We start from the raw sequence: 16955 nt of genomic DNA, 5'->3' as shown, positions 1-16955 counted from the left end.
TCTTGCAAGAGAATTGGGACAAGACTTTGGCAATCATATTGAAGGTAAATTTAGACTTCTTGTCTCATTTTTGAATTTCTATGTAAATACATATAGCATAATTCTTTGGCATTAATGTCAAAAAGGGGGAGAAGATATTGGAGAAGTTATAAGGAGATAAAATGGGGAGACGATATAAAATGATATAAAGAGGAGAAAGATGTTAAAAGATATGGGAAGAGAATTGTGATATATTATCTTTGAAGGAAGCATTACCATGTATAGAAATATATCCTTTACAATTTTTTTTTTGAAAAATCTCAAAACCAGTATACTTTAATAAGTTGGAGATATAAGGCGATGGATAATTCAGTTTGGACTGATAAGTGTTTTGTCACTAATGCAAAAGGGGAAGATTGTTGACATTCCAATCAATTTTTTTATTAGTGACATACACTTATTTAGATTGTGAGTTCATACTAAGATTATTGTATAGTTAACAATGTTAACCAAGCATTTTAGTTGTTAACAAGTTCTATAATTGCTACCAAGTCCTTTGGACAAATTCTAGTGTATGCTAGGCTATTGCAACTATTGTGAAGATTGGTAGTGTAAACCAAGCATCTCAATGTATGCCGAGTTTACCAATGAAAACCAAGTTGTGTAGTGCTTAGCAAGTTCATAGTATATGTGATGTAGGTCTAGTGTTGACCAAGCTACTTAGTGTTAACCAAGTGGCTCAGTTTATACCAAGCTCAAGTGGATAGTGTTTATCAAGCTATGTAGTGGTAATCAAGTTATTCAGTTTATATGACAAGTTTCATAGTATTTTCCTAGTCACCATTGTAGACTGAGGTAAAGACTACTTGGAAGTGATCACTATCCACTAAGATTCTACATCTATTGAGTGCACGATGATACCAAGCAGTGACAGTGGATTCCAAGTATCATAACCTCACTGAGTTAGTCTTCAAAGCTTGAGTTTCTACACTTTGGCCAACTTTGTAATATTTTGTGTAAACTTATATTATGGCCGACTTTGTAATTATGAAATTTGATTGATATACATGTAATGTGTTGTATCACATCCAATGAATGTATGGAATAAAAAATGAAGTAATCTAATCATTATAAAAGAGTAGAAGTACGAATTACAAAGTCCACAATAGTATAAGGAGCAAAAAAGATTCAGATTTCATAGCAAGGTGAGTTGTACACTCAAGGGAATCTCATTCAGAAAACCAAGTTGTAGAGTAGAGATTTTCTACTACTTCATCCTAATAGGTGGATCAGTCAAATCCTTTAACAAGGTAGACCTAATAGTCTTATGTAAATATATTTACTGAGTGCATACTTCATTGTATGTTTGTTAATCCTTTCACAAGCTAGACCTAGCAGTCCTTATTGCTCCTAAAAGGGCAGATCATTAGAAGTGATCAATGCAAGCCTTAACAAGCCATCTTTATATTGCAATACTAAAGCTTTTGGGTATCATCCCCAACCCATTTTTACTTTCTATTTGGAAGGTTTCAAGGTCACCAAATCTTGTGTCAAAGTTTTATGTATGCTTTCATGTTTTCTATGTTTCCCATGCATGAAGTTAGATCAGCATTCATATAAAGGATTAATTGCTAATTGGGATGAAAGTTTTAGAAGTTACTGAATAACCCCTCCCCTCTTAGTAACTTAGCTTGTCATAATATTTCCAACATTTCATATCCTAATTAGAATATCTAATTCCATTACTCATAACTTCTATTATAAGTGTTTACATACAAAACCATCTAGTGGAACTATTTCAAACTATACCTATTAAAACATATCCAAATCTCAATACATTCCAATACACCAATTATAAATTATGTTTCTGTATTGAGACTCATTTTATCTATCAAAAACTAGAAGTAAAGCATCTAACCCTACCTAGGGCATCCAATAGGTTTTAGAACCCAACTTCAAATGACTCCAAACCAAGTCCACATTATCCACTTGTGAGTATATTTTCCAAAAATGTAAGCTATTAATTTTCCCATTAAACAAATCGTTGCTTGCAACACCATTAAAGGCATTTAAAAACTAGTTTTCACTCAAATCTTCATAACTTTCACATATTTGCATCAAAATGCCTCAAATAAAATGATAATTTTAGGTAATTCAATATCTTTCTAATGAACCTATATAGAGTTATATAACCATCCATATCTATCCATACTAAATGCTACAACATGACTATTGACAAGAGTTCTCAAAGCTGAAAATAATAACTTTCACCATAATTATCACAACATCCTCTAAAATAAATGCTATTAATCCAAACCAAAGAGACAAGAATAATATAGGGTTTTTAGGGTATACAAGTCCTCGAAATAGCGCAAATCCAAAAAAACAAATCAAAATAGCAATAGAAGGAAATACCAAAATTGCTCCAAAATGACTATTTCTTCTCCTTATTCTCATTAATTGATTTGTAACAACCATTAAATTATTTTATATGATTTTTGATAGTTGATAACTTCCCATCCAACTTTTGAACCAACTTATTACATTCTTTAACCCTTTTTTGCACTTTTTTGCAAAGTTTTAAAGTTGCAACATTTACTTGAAACTTTTACATTTTAGAAATTTTTACCTCATAACTTTGTTCCAACCTTAAAAACATGTCATAATGGAATAATAATCACCATTTACAATAATTTTACCCTTCCTTGTGTTTTCAAAGAAATTTTGACCACTTGACCAATTCATGACCTTACTAGGGCAACTAGGGCAAACTGACAACTTTTATAGTTTATAACAAAATGGCTTTATAGCCTTTACATATTGACCTAAATAAAACAAAAATTACTTAATTAGATTTAATTATTTCATATAAGGATTCTTAAACTTCTCATGTTCTTTTACTTTAGGTGCTCCTACACCATACACTAATAACCTTAAAAAAAAAATCAGACCAAAAGTCTTCACCTTATTCTTCACTTAGCTTATTTTTATTTTCATAAATCTATCACCATTATATATTCTTTTAAGGACATAGGAATTCCCTCAAAATTACTTTATCAAATACTCCTACCATTGGACCTTTAATTGCTGCAACTTCCATGATGCCTTATCAGTCAAAGATTCACTTTACCACATGTTTTTTCAAACTCACCAAAACCAACTGTCCATGTGCCTCACCTATGAGTCCTCCTCTTTGCCTCTCTCCCTAGTCTCCTAACATCTAGTAGACCCTCCCATGGCCCTTGACAAAACATCCATATTTTCCAATACAAAAACATAGCATCTTCCTTTGCAACAAGATGGATGAGCACCTACAACCAAAAACTCATCAACAAATCAAAACCAAATCTCCAAGGTCTTGGTATGGATTGCCTCCCTTGATGATCTACCAACACACTTAAGATCTTCAAGCTCTGATACCAAGTTGATGTAGTACATCTTCCAAACCAAAAAAGCAATAGGATCCTTTCTTATCATTTCATCATCAATTCAATAATTTAATTATATAGAGGCATCTTACATGGTAAAACACATGTTTTAACACACAAAAAAAACCTTTATGCATTTTCATATTCTAATTTATATATCTAATTTCATTAGTCATAAATTCTATTATAAACATATACTTACAAAACCCTCTAATGGATCTATTTCAAATTAGACCTATTAAAACATATCCAAATCTTAGTACAATCCAATATAGTAATTAGAAATTATGTAGTGTGCATCAAGACCCATTTTATCTATCAAAAACTAGAAGTAAAGCATGTAACCCACCCTAGGGCACCCAATATCTTTCAGAAATCAACTTCAAATGACACAAAACCAATTCCACATTCTCCATTTGTGAATATAGTTTCCAAACATGTAAGCCATTAATTTTTTGAGTACATAAATTGTTGTATAAGCACAAATGTTTTCCTATAACACCATTTAAGGCATTTAAAACCCAATTTTCACTCAAATCTTCATAAATTTCACAAATCTACATGAAAACACCTCTAAAAATGTAATTTATTTCATAGATTTTGAAGGAATAAGCATGTATCCCATTAATTGGTTAATGTATAGGATGCTCTACATCAAATTGGTAGCAGAGCCTTTGCATCTTGACCCAAATACAATATAAATGACTCAATGGATTTAAATATTTCATATAAATAATATTAACGTTCTCATGTTCTTGTACTTTAGGTTCTCCTACACCACAAATACAATGACCTATATTGATATCATGTCCTTTTTAGGAACTAGGTATTGTCCCTTATATAGTGTTTGATGTTTCTCTTATAGAAATATTCCTACCTTGCTTAAACACTATGGAGCAAGATAGGAGGATGTAAATACATTGGATTATATCCTCTTGTGTGCAAATTTTATGTGTTTACCTATTATAACGTGCTTCCCCTATAATGAGTTTCTTGTTATCTATTTTGTTTAGATTACCATAAATTATCCTTATTACTTTGTTAGCGCAAAGTGATAATCCAAGAGAACATGTTATAATCATTCTTTTATTTGTGCCTTCTACTACATATTTTGTTACTTTTAATGTTGTACATGTTTGATTATTTGTACATTTTCTATTGTCTAGTCTTCTTTGAAATATTCAATATGATTACACTTTAACACTTATTAGTCTCTATGATGTTAGACCAAAGAGACACTTCCATATCTTTCTTCCACTTATTATGCATACAAAACTAGAATTTAATCTCACCAATTTTCCATTGAAAAGATAAAATCATATCCTTATTTAAGACTACCTCAACCATATTAAAGTCTTAAAACTTTAACAAAGATTAATGTGGTAGGAAGTAAACAATCTAATGCCACATGTGTGATCATTCAACTATATCATTTAGAGCATAAACATTGCCTATCCCAAAAGAATGATTGTTAATGGATAGAAAAATCCATAGAATTCTGTGCATGGGTTCAATCCCTTGATCAAGAACTATATAGGGAAATTTATGTGTAAGGAGAATAACCATAGCACCTTAATCAACCTCATTCTACGATATTACTATTTTACTATCTAGACATATAATATGGCATATCACATTGATATATAAACTAAATATTTTGACCTTCTGAAGGAAAATTACATTCATACTCCTAATCCTCTCTCTAGTATCTCAAATAAGATATTTCTTTTATAGGTTAGATAGACCCTAAAAGTTTTAGGAAAATATATTATGTAATTAATTTGAACTAAGTCTAAATTTAGGAAGAGAATCTCACTCAAATATGACTCTCCTCTTTTTCATACTATTTTTCATGTTCTCAACATTCCCAAATAGGCTATGAGAATGTAAAGATGAAGACATCCAAATAGCTAATGTAGCCTATGGAGAGTGGACCTAAGGAGGGTTAGACCCACCTAAATAGTTATTATTCTCCTACTAGCCAGGGTTTGACATTGAACTTGCCTTTCTTTTTTGGATATGATTTGGAATATACACCAACTAAGATGAGGTACGTGAAATGGAAACAACCATGATAGGATGAGAAATTTAACCCACAACTTTCCTATGAGCCAAACAAGAGGCATTTTTATTGAGAAAATATGCCTATCAACCTTTCAATTTTTTTAATATAGTTTTGAAAGTAGATAGGAATTTTTTGACATGTAGGTTCATTGGAAAAGAGAATTTTGGTTTTCTAAAGATGCTATATCTATAGTATATAGTAAAAGGGCCATTTTAAAGATATTTTGATTAGGAAAAGACGGGTAGGACTTGTACCCTTAACATGAAAAAGGAAACATAAAATCCACAGGATGGAAGAAAATGGTTCATGAGATGTGACACCATACATAATAAGAGCCAAAAAATAACAAAAAATTTAACTAGAAGGAAGATAAAATAGAGGAAAAGATGCTAGGGGACCCAAACACAAACAAACATCTAGTACTAGTAACTATGAATCTTGAACCATAAACCATGAACTAGAAAATACCCATAACAACGTAGACCTTCAACTATAAACAATAGAGAGAAACAATAGAAAAATCTAGCACATTAAACTACGTCTAAAGCTCCTTAAGCTTATCTAAGAAGTAGGTATGTTTTGTTATATGGGGATAGGAAGCATTAGTTGGATTAGTAACCTATTTAGTAACCATCAATATAATCTAATTCTTTTATGAGCATAATACACCATCTTTGTTTTGATCTTCCTTTATTTGAGCTCCTCCTTGGTTCCTTCAGTGAAAAAATTCATTTTCTTTAGAATGTCATTGTGATGAGACACTGACACCTTGATTTGTTCCACCATTTTATTTTGGGCCTTTTTAATATGTTATAGGAGACTTGTCATGACTATTTTTAGTTTCAAGAATAAGGGATAAGACTTTGGATGCAAGGCATAATTTCTAACATAACTCATGCCTATCTTGTACAACACAAGTCATCTATGTGCAATAGATTTCAAGGGATTTTTGCAATTGGTGGGGAAGGAATTTGAGAATTGATTTTTATTTCATTAATTGGGTGCTCTAAGGGTTCTTGTAAATTTCCTTCCAAATTGAGTTTAGGTGATATTCTTATAAGAACTTGCATTGAAAGTGTATTATAATATCCATTGATTTGAAAGTACATTATGCAAGGTTTATAATTTTTCAAATTCCCATAAGGGTTTCCTTGCAATAAATCATTATGTTATGTGTTCATTTTTGTTTCATTTATTCACTTGTTTATAACCTGAAATATTTGTAACATTTAAGTTGTTATCTACATAATAGTCTTGTAATGACTACTATATAAAGTGATTTTGTATAACTTTTCTTCCTTAGAAGTGGTATTAGATCTTGATATTATTTTATTTTATTTTTCAAGTACATGATTTTTTGAGCTAATAAAGGTTTGAGTTGGAGATTGTGCAAAATACATTTTCTATTCTTTAAGGATAGTAAAGATATAAAGCATGATTGTGAGGATTTACATATAGAAATATTCTAGCATGAAATTTGAAATGTGGAAGTTGAAGGTGAAATATTTTTTGATTCACAAGGATCTATGGGAAGTAGTGGATGAAAATGTCTAGAGACCTACAGATCAAACTTTAGCAACATAACATGATCTAATGGATAGAAATTCTAAAGGTCTTATAATAATCTATCTTCTAGACTTAATTATGGTAAATTTTCATGAAGAATGTACTTCAAAGAATATTCTAAAGAAACTATGTGAGATACATAATGAAATATTACTTATTAATAAGATTTTGTTGAGAAAGACATTGTATATTAATTGAGAATGGAAGGTGGATTAGCATGGTTGAGAAAGAAAAGTTTTGAATATTTTTATGTTCATTGCCAAACTCATAGGATAATGTTGTCATGGCCATAGGGATAACAGAAGATGGATGATGTTTCTAGTTCTATACTTTATGAGGAGATGAGAAGGAAGGTTTGTGTCAATTCAAAAGAGGCTTTGAGTGTTCAAGGAAGATTAAGATAGAGAGGAAACAATAAATGACAAATATTCTAAGTTTAAGAGTAAGGGGAGATCAAAGTCACCTACATTGAAGGAAATTTGATGGAAGAGGTGGAGAAGAAGAAGAGGAGGAGGGGGAGGAGGAGGAGAAGGAGAAGGATGAGTAGGAGAAGAAGGAGAAGAAGAAGAAGGAAAAGAAGAAGAAGGAGAAGGAGAAGCAGGAGGAGGAGAAGGAGGAGGAGGAGGAGGAAAGAGGAGGAGCAGGATGAGGTAGAAGAGGAAGAGGAAGAGGAAGAGGAAGAAGAGGAGCAAGAGCAAGAAGAGGAAGATGAAGAAGGTGAAGAGGAAGAAGATGAAGAAGAAGATGATGATGATGAAGAAGAAGAAGAAGAAGAAGAGGAAGAGGAAGAGAAAGAGGAAGAGGAAGAGGAAGACATAGATGATGATGAAGATCTAGATGAAGAAGATGAAGAGGATGAAGAGGACGAAGAGGAAGATGAAGACAAAGAAGAAGAAGAGGAAGATGAAGAAGATGAAGAGGAAGATGAAGATGAAGAAAAAGAGGAGGAAGAGGAAGAGGAGGAAGAGGATGAGGAGGAAGAGGAAGAGGAAGAGGAAGAGGAAGAGGAAGATGAAGAGGAAGATGAAGATGAAGATGAATATGAAAACAAAGAGGAGGACAAAGAGGAATATGAAGAGGAGGAAAAAGAGGAAGATGAAGAAGACAAAGAGGATGAAGAGGATGAAGAGGAAGATGAAGAAAGAGACAAAGAAGAGGAACATAAAGATGAAGATGAAGAAGACAGAGAGGAAGTGCAAGAGGAAGAGGAGGAAGAGGAAGAAGAGTAAGAGGAAGAGTGGGAAGTGGAAGAGGAGGAAGAGGAAGAGGAAGGAGAGGAAGAGAAGAAGAAGAAGAAGAAGAAGTTGATGAAAGAGGATGAAAGATGAAGATGAAGAAGAAGAAGAAGAAGAAGAAGAAGAAGAAGAAGAAGAAGTCATCAATTTCCCCTTTAAAGCTTTTTTTTTAAATAGTCTAAAGATTAAGGTAGGATATGTCTACCCATGTCCTAACATTTGTGGTGTTAATTTGTACATGGGTTAGCCTCTAGGAGTTAGTTGCTTCTAATTAGTAGAACAAGCATAAAATAAGGTTTTAATGCTATTTTTTCTACCTTATTTGTCATTTCATCATATATACTTATTTGATTTACATATCTATCCCTAGCTTCTTAACTCACAAAATGGTTTTCAAGGATTTTGTTATCTTTTTCCCTATTCTTCCCTAGACCAAGTTTAAATTAGTATTCCTTTAAAATTTGGTTAGCACTAATATTTTTAGATATAGTTCTTTAGGATTAAGATTGAAATAACTTATCTCCTTGAATTCCCTCTCTCTTTATGTATGTGGGGTCATGCGATTTAATTAAGCTTTCTATTTACCTTGATTCACATTTCTAATCCTACATTAATTGGTGAAGCTAGCTGCATTAACTCATTCTTTTGTGGTGTAATATTGCCCCTATGTTTTCCTCTTTTGATTTTTTGATTAGATATTTTCATGCTTATTATATTTATATTGTCACATTTGTGTAAGATTATATCATTGCATTATCCTGTGATCTCTATTTGTATATTTTAACTAATTACTTTTATTACATCATATTGTGTGCTTTTTTATATAGTTTATATTATATGGTCAGATTTATTTTGTTTCTTATTTCCTTCTTCAATGTATGACCTTTATTATGTTTAGCCCTAACTACAATATTCATGTTAGGATAATTCATATACTTATGGATCTCTTTGATTTTAATTCTTCTTCTCCTCACCTTATAAACCTTAGTAACCCTTTGGTTTCTCATTATTCCAATCCTTCTATATGGATCATTACTATTCCCACTAATCTCATGAAGAGGGTGAGCCTTTAAGGTTTCCTCTTCAATAATTGGATAAGCTTGCTAATGAGATTGATAAAATGCATGAGTTTGTTTTTCAAGACATTCACAATATTGATACTATTGTTTCTTTTAATTCTCTTAAGAAAATGATCTATAATGAACATGGTGTTAATTACTTGAGTGATCCCTTTCACCTTGTCCATACTGATGTTAAGAATTTGGCTCTAGCTACATCAAAAATAGGAAGGGCTCTGTCTATTACTACTCTTGAAAATTCCTTTCCTTTGCACCTACCTCTACCATTTCTACCTATGTTACTCCTATTGTGACTACTTTTCTTCATCACTCCAATCCTACTACAAATCTACATATTCCTTCATTTCCTATGAGTGTTATGCCTACTTCAATGCCCACTTTATAACCTTCATACAATTATGTTTCTTTTACTTATCCTAAAAAGTCTACCATGGTTCCTTGTATTACACCCATAGAACCTTCTACTCTAGATAATTCATACACTATTCCTCATTTATTTAATTCTTATGTGCTACCTATTACTTCTAATCATTCTACTATCCTTAGCTTTTCTATAAAAAAATCTTCTTTTTAATAGAAAATTGCTTCCTTTTCTCAGTTTTTTGTTTAATGTTTCTACATGTGATATAGGTAGTCCTTTCTCTTTTGACATTATATATACTACTTCTGCTAAACAAGTTGATATTCCTTACCTTTATAGTTATAATAGCAAAGGTGATCATGTGATTCAACTTAATGCTTTCCAAGTTCTATGTAATGATCATGCTCATGATCAAATGATTTTAGCTTTTTTATTTGCTCAAAACTTCTATTGCATAGCTTTACAATGGTATTTCTTTTTTCTACATTATTCTATTGATTCCTTTCATAAAATAGATAATATCTTTATTCAACAATATTAGAATAACATTGGTCATTCTATGCCTTTGATTGATTTCAAGTATTGTAAATAAGGTCCTAAGGATAAAGTGACTAATTTTATTGGTAGATTTAAGTATTTGCATGCTCATTTTTTTAAAAATCTTGTGTGTGATATTGATATTAAACATGCATTTATTGTGGGTTTACAAAAAGATATTAGAGATAAATTTCTACTTACTAAGTTTAGTTCCTTTTCAAAACTTTGTGTAACACTTCATCATTATTATTTACAAGTGAGCTAGTTTGAAAGAACCACTTCAGTGGATTCTATAATTGTTTGTAACAATTATTTTCCACGTAATCATAATAAATTGTACAAACCTAATAGCTATGTCAAGATTAAAAAATCTACAAATATAGTAGATGAACAAGTAGTTTTTGCATCTCAAGGTATCACCACTACTACCTCTATTTTTTGGGATAAATCATGGGTTTACACTTCTTTCAGAGTCTTTACATTAAGTTATGGGTAGGTAGTTTAGTGCTAATATAATTTCTTGTCCTCCTATTAAACCACTTCTTCCATCTACTACACCATAGTTGCACTTTATGTTGGAAATATAAGAGGAGTAACATAGAGGGAAGGGGTGAATTAGTTACCATTGAAGATAAATCCTAGATCCCCTAGATTTCAAAGCAAGTCAAAACATAAACTCTGATTAAACTATATTCTATAGTTGCTTGGAAAAAACACAAGTACTAGGTTAACACTAGTAAACTTGGTAAGCACTAAGAATAAACTATAACTTGGAAAATAACTGAACTTGTAAATCTTAATATATTATTAGTGATTATCCTTACTTCACTTAGTTGCATACACATAAAAAAAATAGCATGAACATAAGTGACACCAAGATTTAACATGGAAACCCAATTTGGAAAAAACCACCAATTGCAACTAGTTATTGATTTTCAGTCTTCTGAAGTGAGCCCTATAAGAAGCCAACCCTATTAAAGGTTACAATTTTTTTTTTAGGTGTGACCCTATTAGAGGATTTAATCACAATGTTAAGAGTGACCTTGTTAGAAGTCTTTAGAGACTTCAATCTAGAAATACCACCTTGTTAGATGATTTACAAATAGTTTTTAAGAAAACTTTGTTAAGAGATTTAGATTACTACTACAATGGTTAGAAAGTAACAATGAGATGACTTAATTTTTGATGCAACTAATTTTTTTATTACATCTCTCATCTCTAGCTTGTATAATTGATCCTTTCTAATTGAATGCATCTTTTCAGCTCCACAAGGATATTCTACTTATCCTTCAAACTCTCTTCCTCTAAGTATCTTTAAATCTTTTGTGCACTTTTCTTTCAGTCCTCGACTTGACCTTATATTTATATCTTACAAAATGTCAAGTCAGCTTGAATACAACTTAGAATAATTAATATGTCTCCTCAATTGGCTAAAACCAAAAAATAAATTAATTGAATTCAATATGCCAAAATAATAAAATCCTTCATTAGCCGACCCTACTCAGTAGAAACTAACTCATAAATGATTTTCCCATTTTAACCAAGTGAACTTAGCTGATGCTACATATTCACAAATTTCCTCTAATAATTGAGTGATCTCAGTTAACACTAGTTCCATCTAATATTTCTTTCATTAATGTAGTGTGCTCAATTGACACTCAACTTCTACGATCTTTCCTTTGTCACCCAAGTGAACTCGGTAGACACTGACTTCTGAGCTTGGAAAACTCCAGAATGCTCGGCAAACACAGGACACTATCTTCATCACCCAGGTGAGTTTGATATACATTGACTAGAAATGATATGATGTATTGTGTAACATGAAAGACAATATACAATTGATCAATTGTTTTCAACAATCTCCCTCTTTGGCATTGATGGCAAGACAACATGTCATAATATAATGAGATTTTTTAAAGAAATAATAAATTAAGGAACACATCTTTAGTTTCATTTTGATTCTTATCCATGAGATCTCGTTGTATCAGTGTGAACTCCCTTAGCCTTCAATTTCTCCCTATGTCAACAAAACTTTGTCTTCAACATCTTCTTTTGATAGTAAACTCTTCATTTTCAATATCAAACAAAATTCATCTACTTCATACTCTCATTCTTTATAAAATGAATTATGACATCAAAACCTCTCCTCTTTGGCATCCCATGCCAAAGACAAAGTTCAAAGAATGGTAGTGTACCTTATGTACTAATTCATATGCAATGTGCCCTTTTCAATACTGCATCAACTGAGTGATCTTCAACATGTTCTTGTTGATGCATCACTAAAATTCATTTAGTAAGATCTAGATAGGGGAATGACCCCTAACTTACCTCTTAGATACAAAAATGCATCCTTTAGTAATGGCTTAGTTAATATGTCTATAATCTATTCTTTGGTATTCACATATACCAATCTTACCTCTTTATCTTTTACCAATTCTCTCAAAAAGTGATATTTTATTGCAATATGTTTGGTTTGGGTATGCTTGATAGGATTCTTTGATTTATTGATTATACTAGTGTTATTATAGAATATAATCACTGGATCCTTGTTTTTTGTCTTCATTTAACTTATTTTTGAAAACCCAATTTGTGCAAATCATAATTTTATCCTTGGGTCTATGAGCAAGAGTCCAAGTCTTATTCCTTTCTATCTATTCCATTTCTTCAATTATTTCTTAAATCCAACTTTGATTATCCAAAGCATTTTTAACATTTCTAGGTTCAAATTTAGCAAGAAAAAATGTACCTTTCAATTTATTTCTTGTCATTGTTCCATCTGACTCATCTCCAATGATTTGATCAAGTTCATGGTGCCTTTTGATATATCTTGCTAAGATAGGTACTTTGGATTTGGAATTTGTTCCAGTAACCTCGTCGTGATCTTTTGTATCAATATTAGGTCCCACTATCTGTGACTTGGGTTCATCAAACTTATTTTTCTCTACCAATGGCTCGATAGCTTTTGACTGAGACTTGGGTCCTTTAGACTATAACTTAGGTTGCACTATTTGCAACTTGTTAAGTTTTGGATATTTTGGGGACTTGGGAGGTGAATCTTCCTAACTTCTGATTATATTTGACAATGTATCAAGTTTATAATACACAAATATTTTTTAATCCTCAGGTTCTTTGCTACTTTCTTCTTCACTCTTTTCTAAAAATTTATCAATTATCACATGTGCACTTTCTATGATTTTATGAGTAGTTAGATTCAAATACTTCTATGCTTTACTTCTATGGGAGTATCCTAGGAATATGTCTTCATCACCTTTGACATCAAATTTACCTTTCCTAGATTTCTTCAAGATATAAAATTTTCTACCAAATAGTTTCAAGTTACATTACATTTTTAGCCATACCATAGTTCATACAAACTTTGATTCAAGATAGTTTCTTCAACTGTACTCTATTCAACGTATGCAATGCCATACTGATTACTTCTTTCTAGTATTTGATTTCAACACTCTTTTCTATCATTAAGGTTTTGGCACAATCCATGATGCATATGTTCCTTCTTTCTACTATACCATTCTACCAAGGTGTACTAGGGGCTGATATTTTTCTTTTAATTCCTCCTTCAATGAAAAATTCATTGAGCTAATTGGAAATGAATTCACCACCTCTATCTAATCTCAAAATCTTTAGCTTCTTTTCAATTCGTTTGTCTACTCTTGCTAGATACCACTTAAATTTTTGAAAAGCTTAAGATTTTTCTTTTAGATACATTTCAGTCACCATTCTAGAATAATCATCAACAAACAAAATAAAATACTTATCTCCATTGTAGCTCACTATTGCAATAGGTCCACATAGGTTTGTATGAACTAGCTCCAATATTTGTTCTAAATGATAGTGTTTGTTTTTGAAACTTGTCTTTCCCATCTTACCAATTTGACAATTGTTGTATAGGCCCATAGCAGGTTTCCTCAGACTAAGAATACCTCTTACTCTTCTATTGTACTTATTTGACTAGATTATCAAAGTTCACATGACACAACCTTTCATGCAATAACTAGCTTTCTTCTACTTGAGAAATAATACACGAACTCATTGAATATAATTGATTAATTGTGTATTGTCTTTGATGTTACTGAAAATGTCATATCATTACCAGTCAGTGTATGTCGAGCTCACTCAGGCATTGAAGATAGTTTTCTATGACTGCCAATCAATCTAGAGTTTACCTAGTTCAGAAGCTAGTGTCTATTAAGTTTACTTAGGCATTAAAGGAAAGTTTGTGGGAGATGAATATTAACCAAAACCACTTGGTTGCCAAAGGAACATTGCTAGTATGCAATGTTGACCAAGTTTCAATTGGTTAACATAGGAAAATCATTTCTAAGTTAGTATCTACCAAGTAGGCTTGGCTAATGAAGGATTTTCTTATTTTGGCATATTATGTTAAATTGATTTCTTTGATGGTTCTAGCCGACTAAGAAGGTGAATACTAATTATTCCAAGTTGTATTTGAGCTGACTTGACAATATGAAAGATAGAAATAAAAGGTGAAATTGAGATTTAAAAGTATATGTGAGAATATAAAAGATTTGATGATACTAAGAAGAAGCCAATTAGAAGGATAAGCAGAATATCCTTGTGGAGCAAAAAAGATATATTCAATGAGGAGGGATCAAGTACAAGCTAAAATTGAGCTCTATAATTAGCAATTTAGTTGCATCCAAATCAGGTCATGTTGTTGATCTCTAACCACTTAAGTAGTGATCTAAATCTCTTAATAGAGTTGGCTTAACAACTATTTGTAAATCCTCTATCAAGGTGATAGTTCTATTGAATTGTCTAAATACCTCTAACAAGGCCACTCCTAAGAGGGTGATTAAATCCTCTAACAGGTTCACATTTAATAGTGTTTTTTTTAGCCTTTAACAAGGTTGGCTCCTAATAGGGATCATTTTAGAAGAGTGAAAATAGTAACTAATTTCAATTCGTGGTTTTTCCCAAATTGGGTTTCCACATTAAATCTTCGTGTCAAATGTGTTCATTTATTTTCTATGTTTGCAACTAAGTTAAAGTAATAAGTAATCACAAATAACATCCTAAGATTTTCATGTTAAGTAATTACCGAGTTACAACATCTTTGTATGTTTTCCAAGCATCTCACTCAACTAAAAGAGTAAGAAATCAAAGGTCAATCAATCAAGAAGTGAAAAAGAAACTAAAGAAAGTTCTAACAATGATCTTGAAATAGTTGAAGCCCTACTTAGAAAGAAATATCCCAAAGGTAGAGGAAAGTAAAAAGGCAAGATTCCTCTAATTTTTTTTTTTTGGGAAGAAGTGTTAGAGTAAATAATTATTATTTACACTTTTACTTAAGTTTACTTAGGGTAATGCATTTATTTAATAAATGTAGTTTAGGAGTTGTTGACAACATGCGAGTTTGTTCCTATCTAAGTCATACTTATCTTCTCACCTTGATTGAGGACATCCCACCTTTTGTGGATGTATGCTTAGTTGTCAAACTTATCTCCTAGAGCTTTCTAGTTTCTTCTACAAGCTTTGTAGAGGCCTTTATATTCAAGCTTGCCTATTATGATTTCATATCTTTTGCATCTCATATTGTCTAGCAATACATTTGTCATGGTTACAATATTTTCTCTCTCATTTTGTTTAGTTTCTCCAACATCCATCCTTCCTTCATTGGATTCCGTTCAACAAGTTATTTGCATGTAGGTGATCTTGGTGAGTTGGGAAGTTGGCCCTCATCAAATTCTACATGGTATCAAAGCCTCCCTGCTGCTTCTAGTTTGAATGATTTTGAAACTGCGATTCAGAGACAGAAACCCTAGTTTGTTTGTGATTTTTTTTTCAATTGGGAGGATGAATATTTTTCAGAGCACTTTGGGCCTAAACAAACATTTCCATTGAGTTCAGAAGTCCCATTACAATTAGGATCCATATAAAATTTGTCCATTTTGGACAAAGCTTCTTAGAGAGGCCAAAAAAATTTTTTTGGAAGCTGTACAGACGGTTCTGCAAAAAAATTATTTTTTAATAATTTAAAAATGGCCACCACCCAATTTTTGGCTAGTAGACCAATTATTTTGGCTAGGTAATTTTTTTTTCAATCATGCAACATATTTTTTATTGGTACAGTACTTTCATAATAGTTTTTTTAATACTTTGGCTTTGTTCGTTGCTGTACCTTTGGCCACATCCACTGCTGAGTGTCTACCTTTTCTTGGTAGCCACACCACCCTCGACTGAGCTTGGCCTAGATAGTCTCACCTTGACTCTTCTAAATTGGCCTACCTCCACCCTATTCTATAACCCTTCTACCAACTCTTCCAGTAGGATTTGCCCCTATAGTCACTGCTATTCTCAACACTTCTACTAACATGTACTAGTCAACATGTACCACATTGCATATGTGCCATGTTGGCACCTACCAAATGGTCATGCAACATCATCATCATGAAGTTGTACAACCACGTGGATGCCATGTGGTAGTCTTGTTTTGCTACAATGGTCATCTAACCATCAATTTTAAGCTCAGGGAATGCTGACATCAGCATGATGTCATTGCTACATTAGGACCTTCCTGCTAGCACTCTAGGTCCTTTCTTGACCTACTTGCAATTTTTTATCCATAACTTGAGCAAATAGAGGTATTTTCCAATCCAAAAAAAGTGTTGGAAAGCTAGTTCTAAGATAGAGACATTGGTGTAGGTATTTTATGGTTTCAATGTA

The sequence above is a fragment of the Cupressus sempervirens genome, chromosome 5 (genome assembly GCF_028749045.1).
Source record: "Cupressus sempervirens isolate cs-2001-9-10 chromosome 5, ASM2874904v1, whole genome shotgun sequence".
NCBI classification, from domain to species: domain Eukaryota; kingdom Viridiplantae; phylum Streptophyta; class Pinopsida; order Cupressales; family Cupressaceae; genus Cupressus; species Cupressus sempervirens.
The sequence above is the reverse complement of the archived record's forward strand: the minus strand, read 5'-3'. Positions refer to the sequence as shown.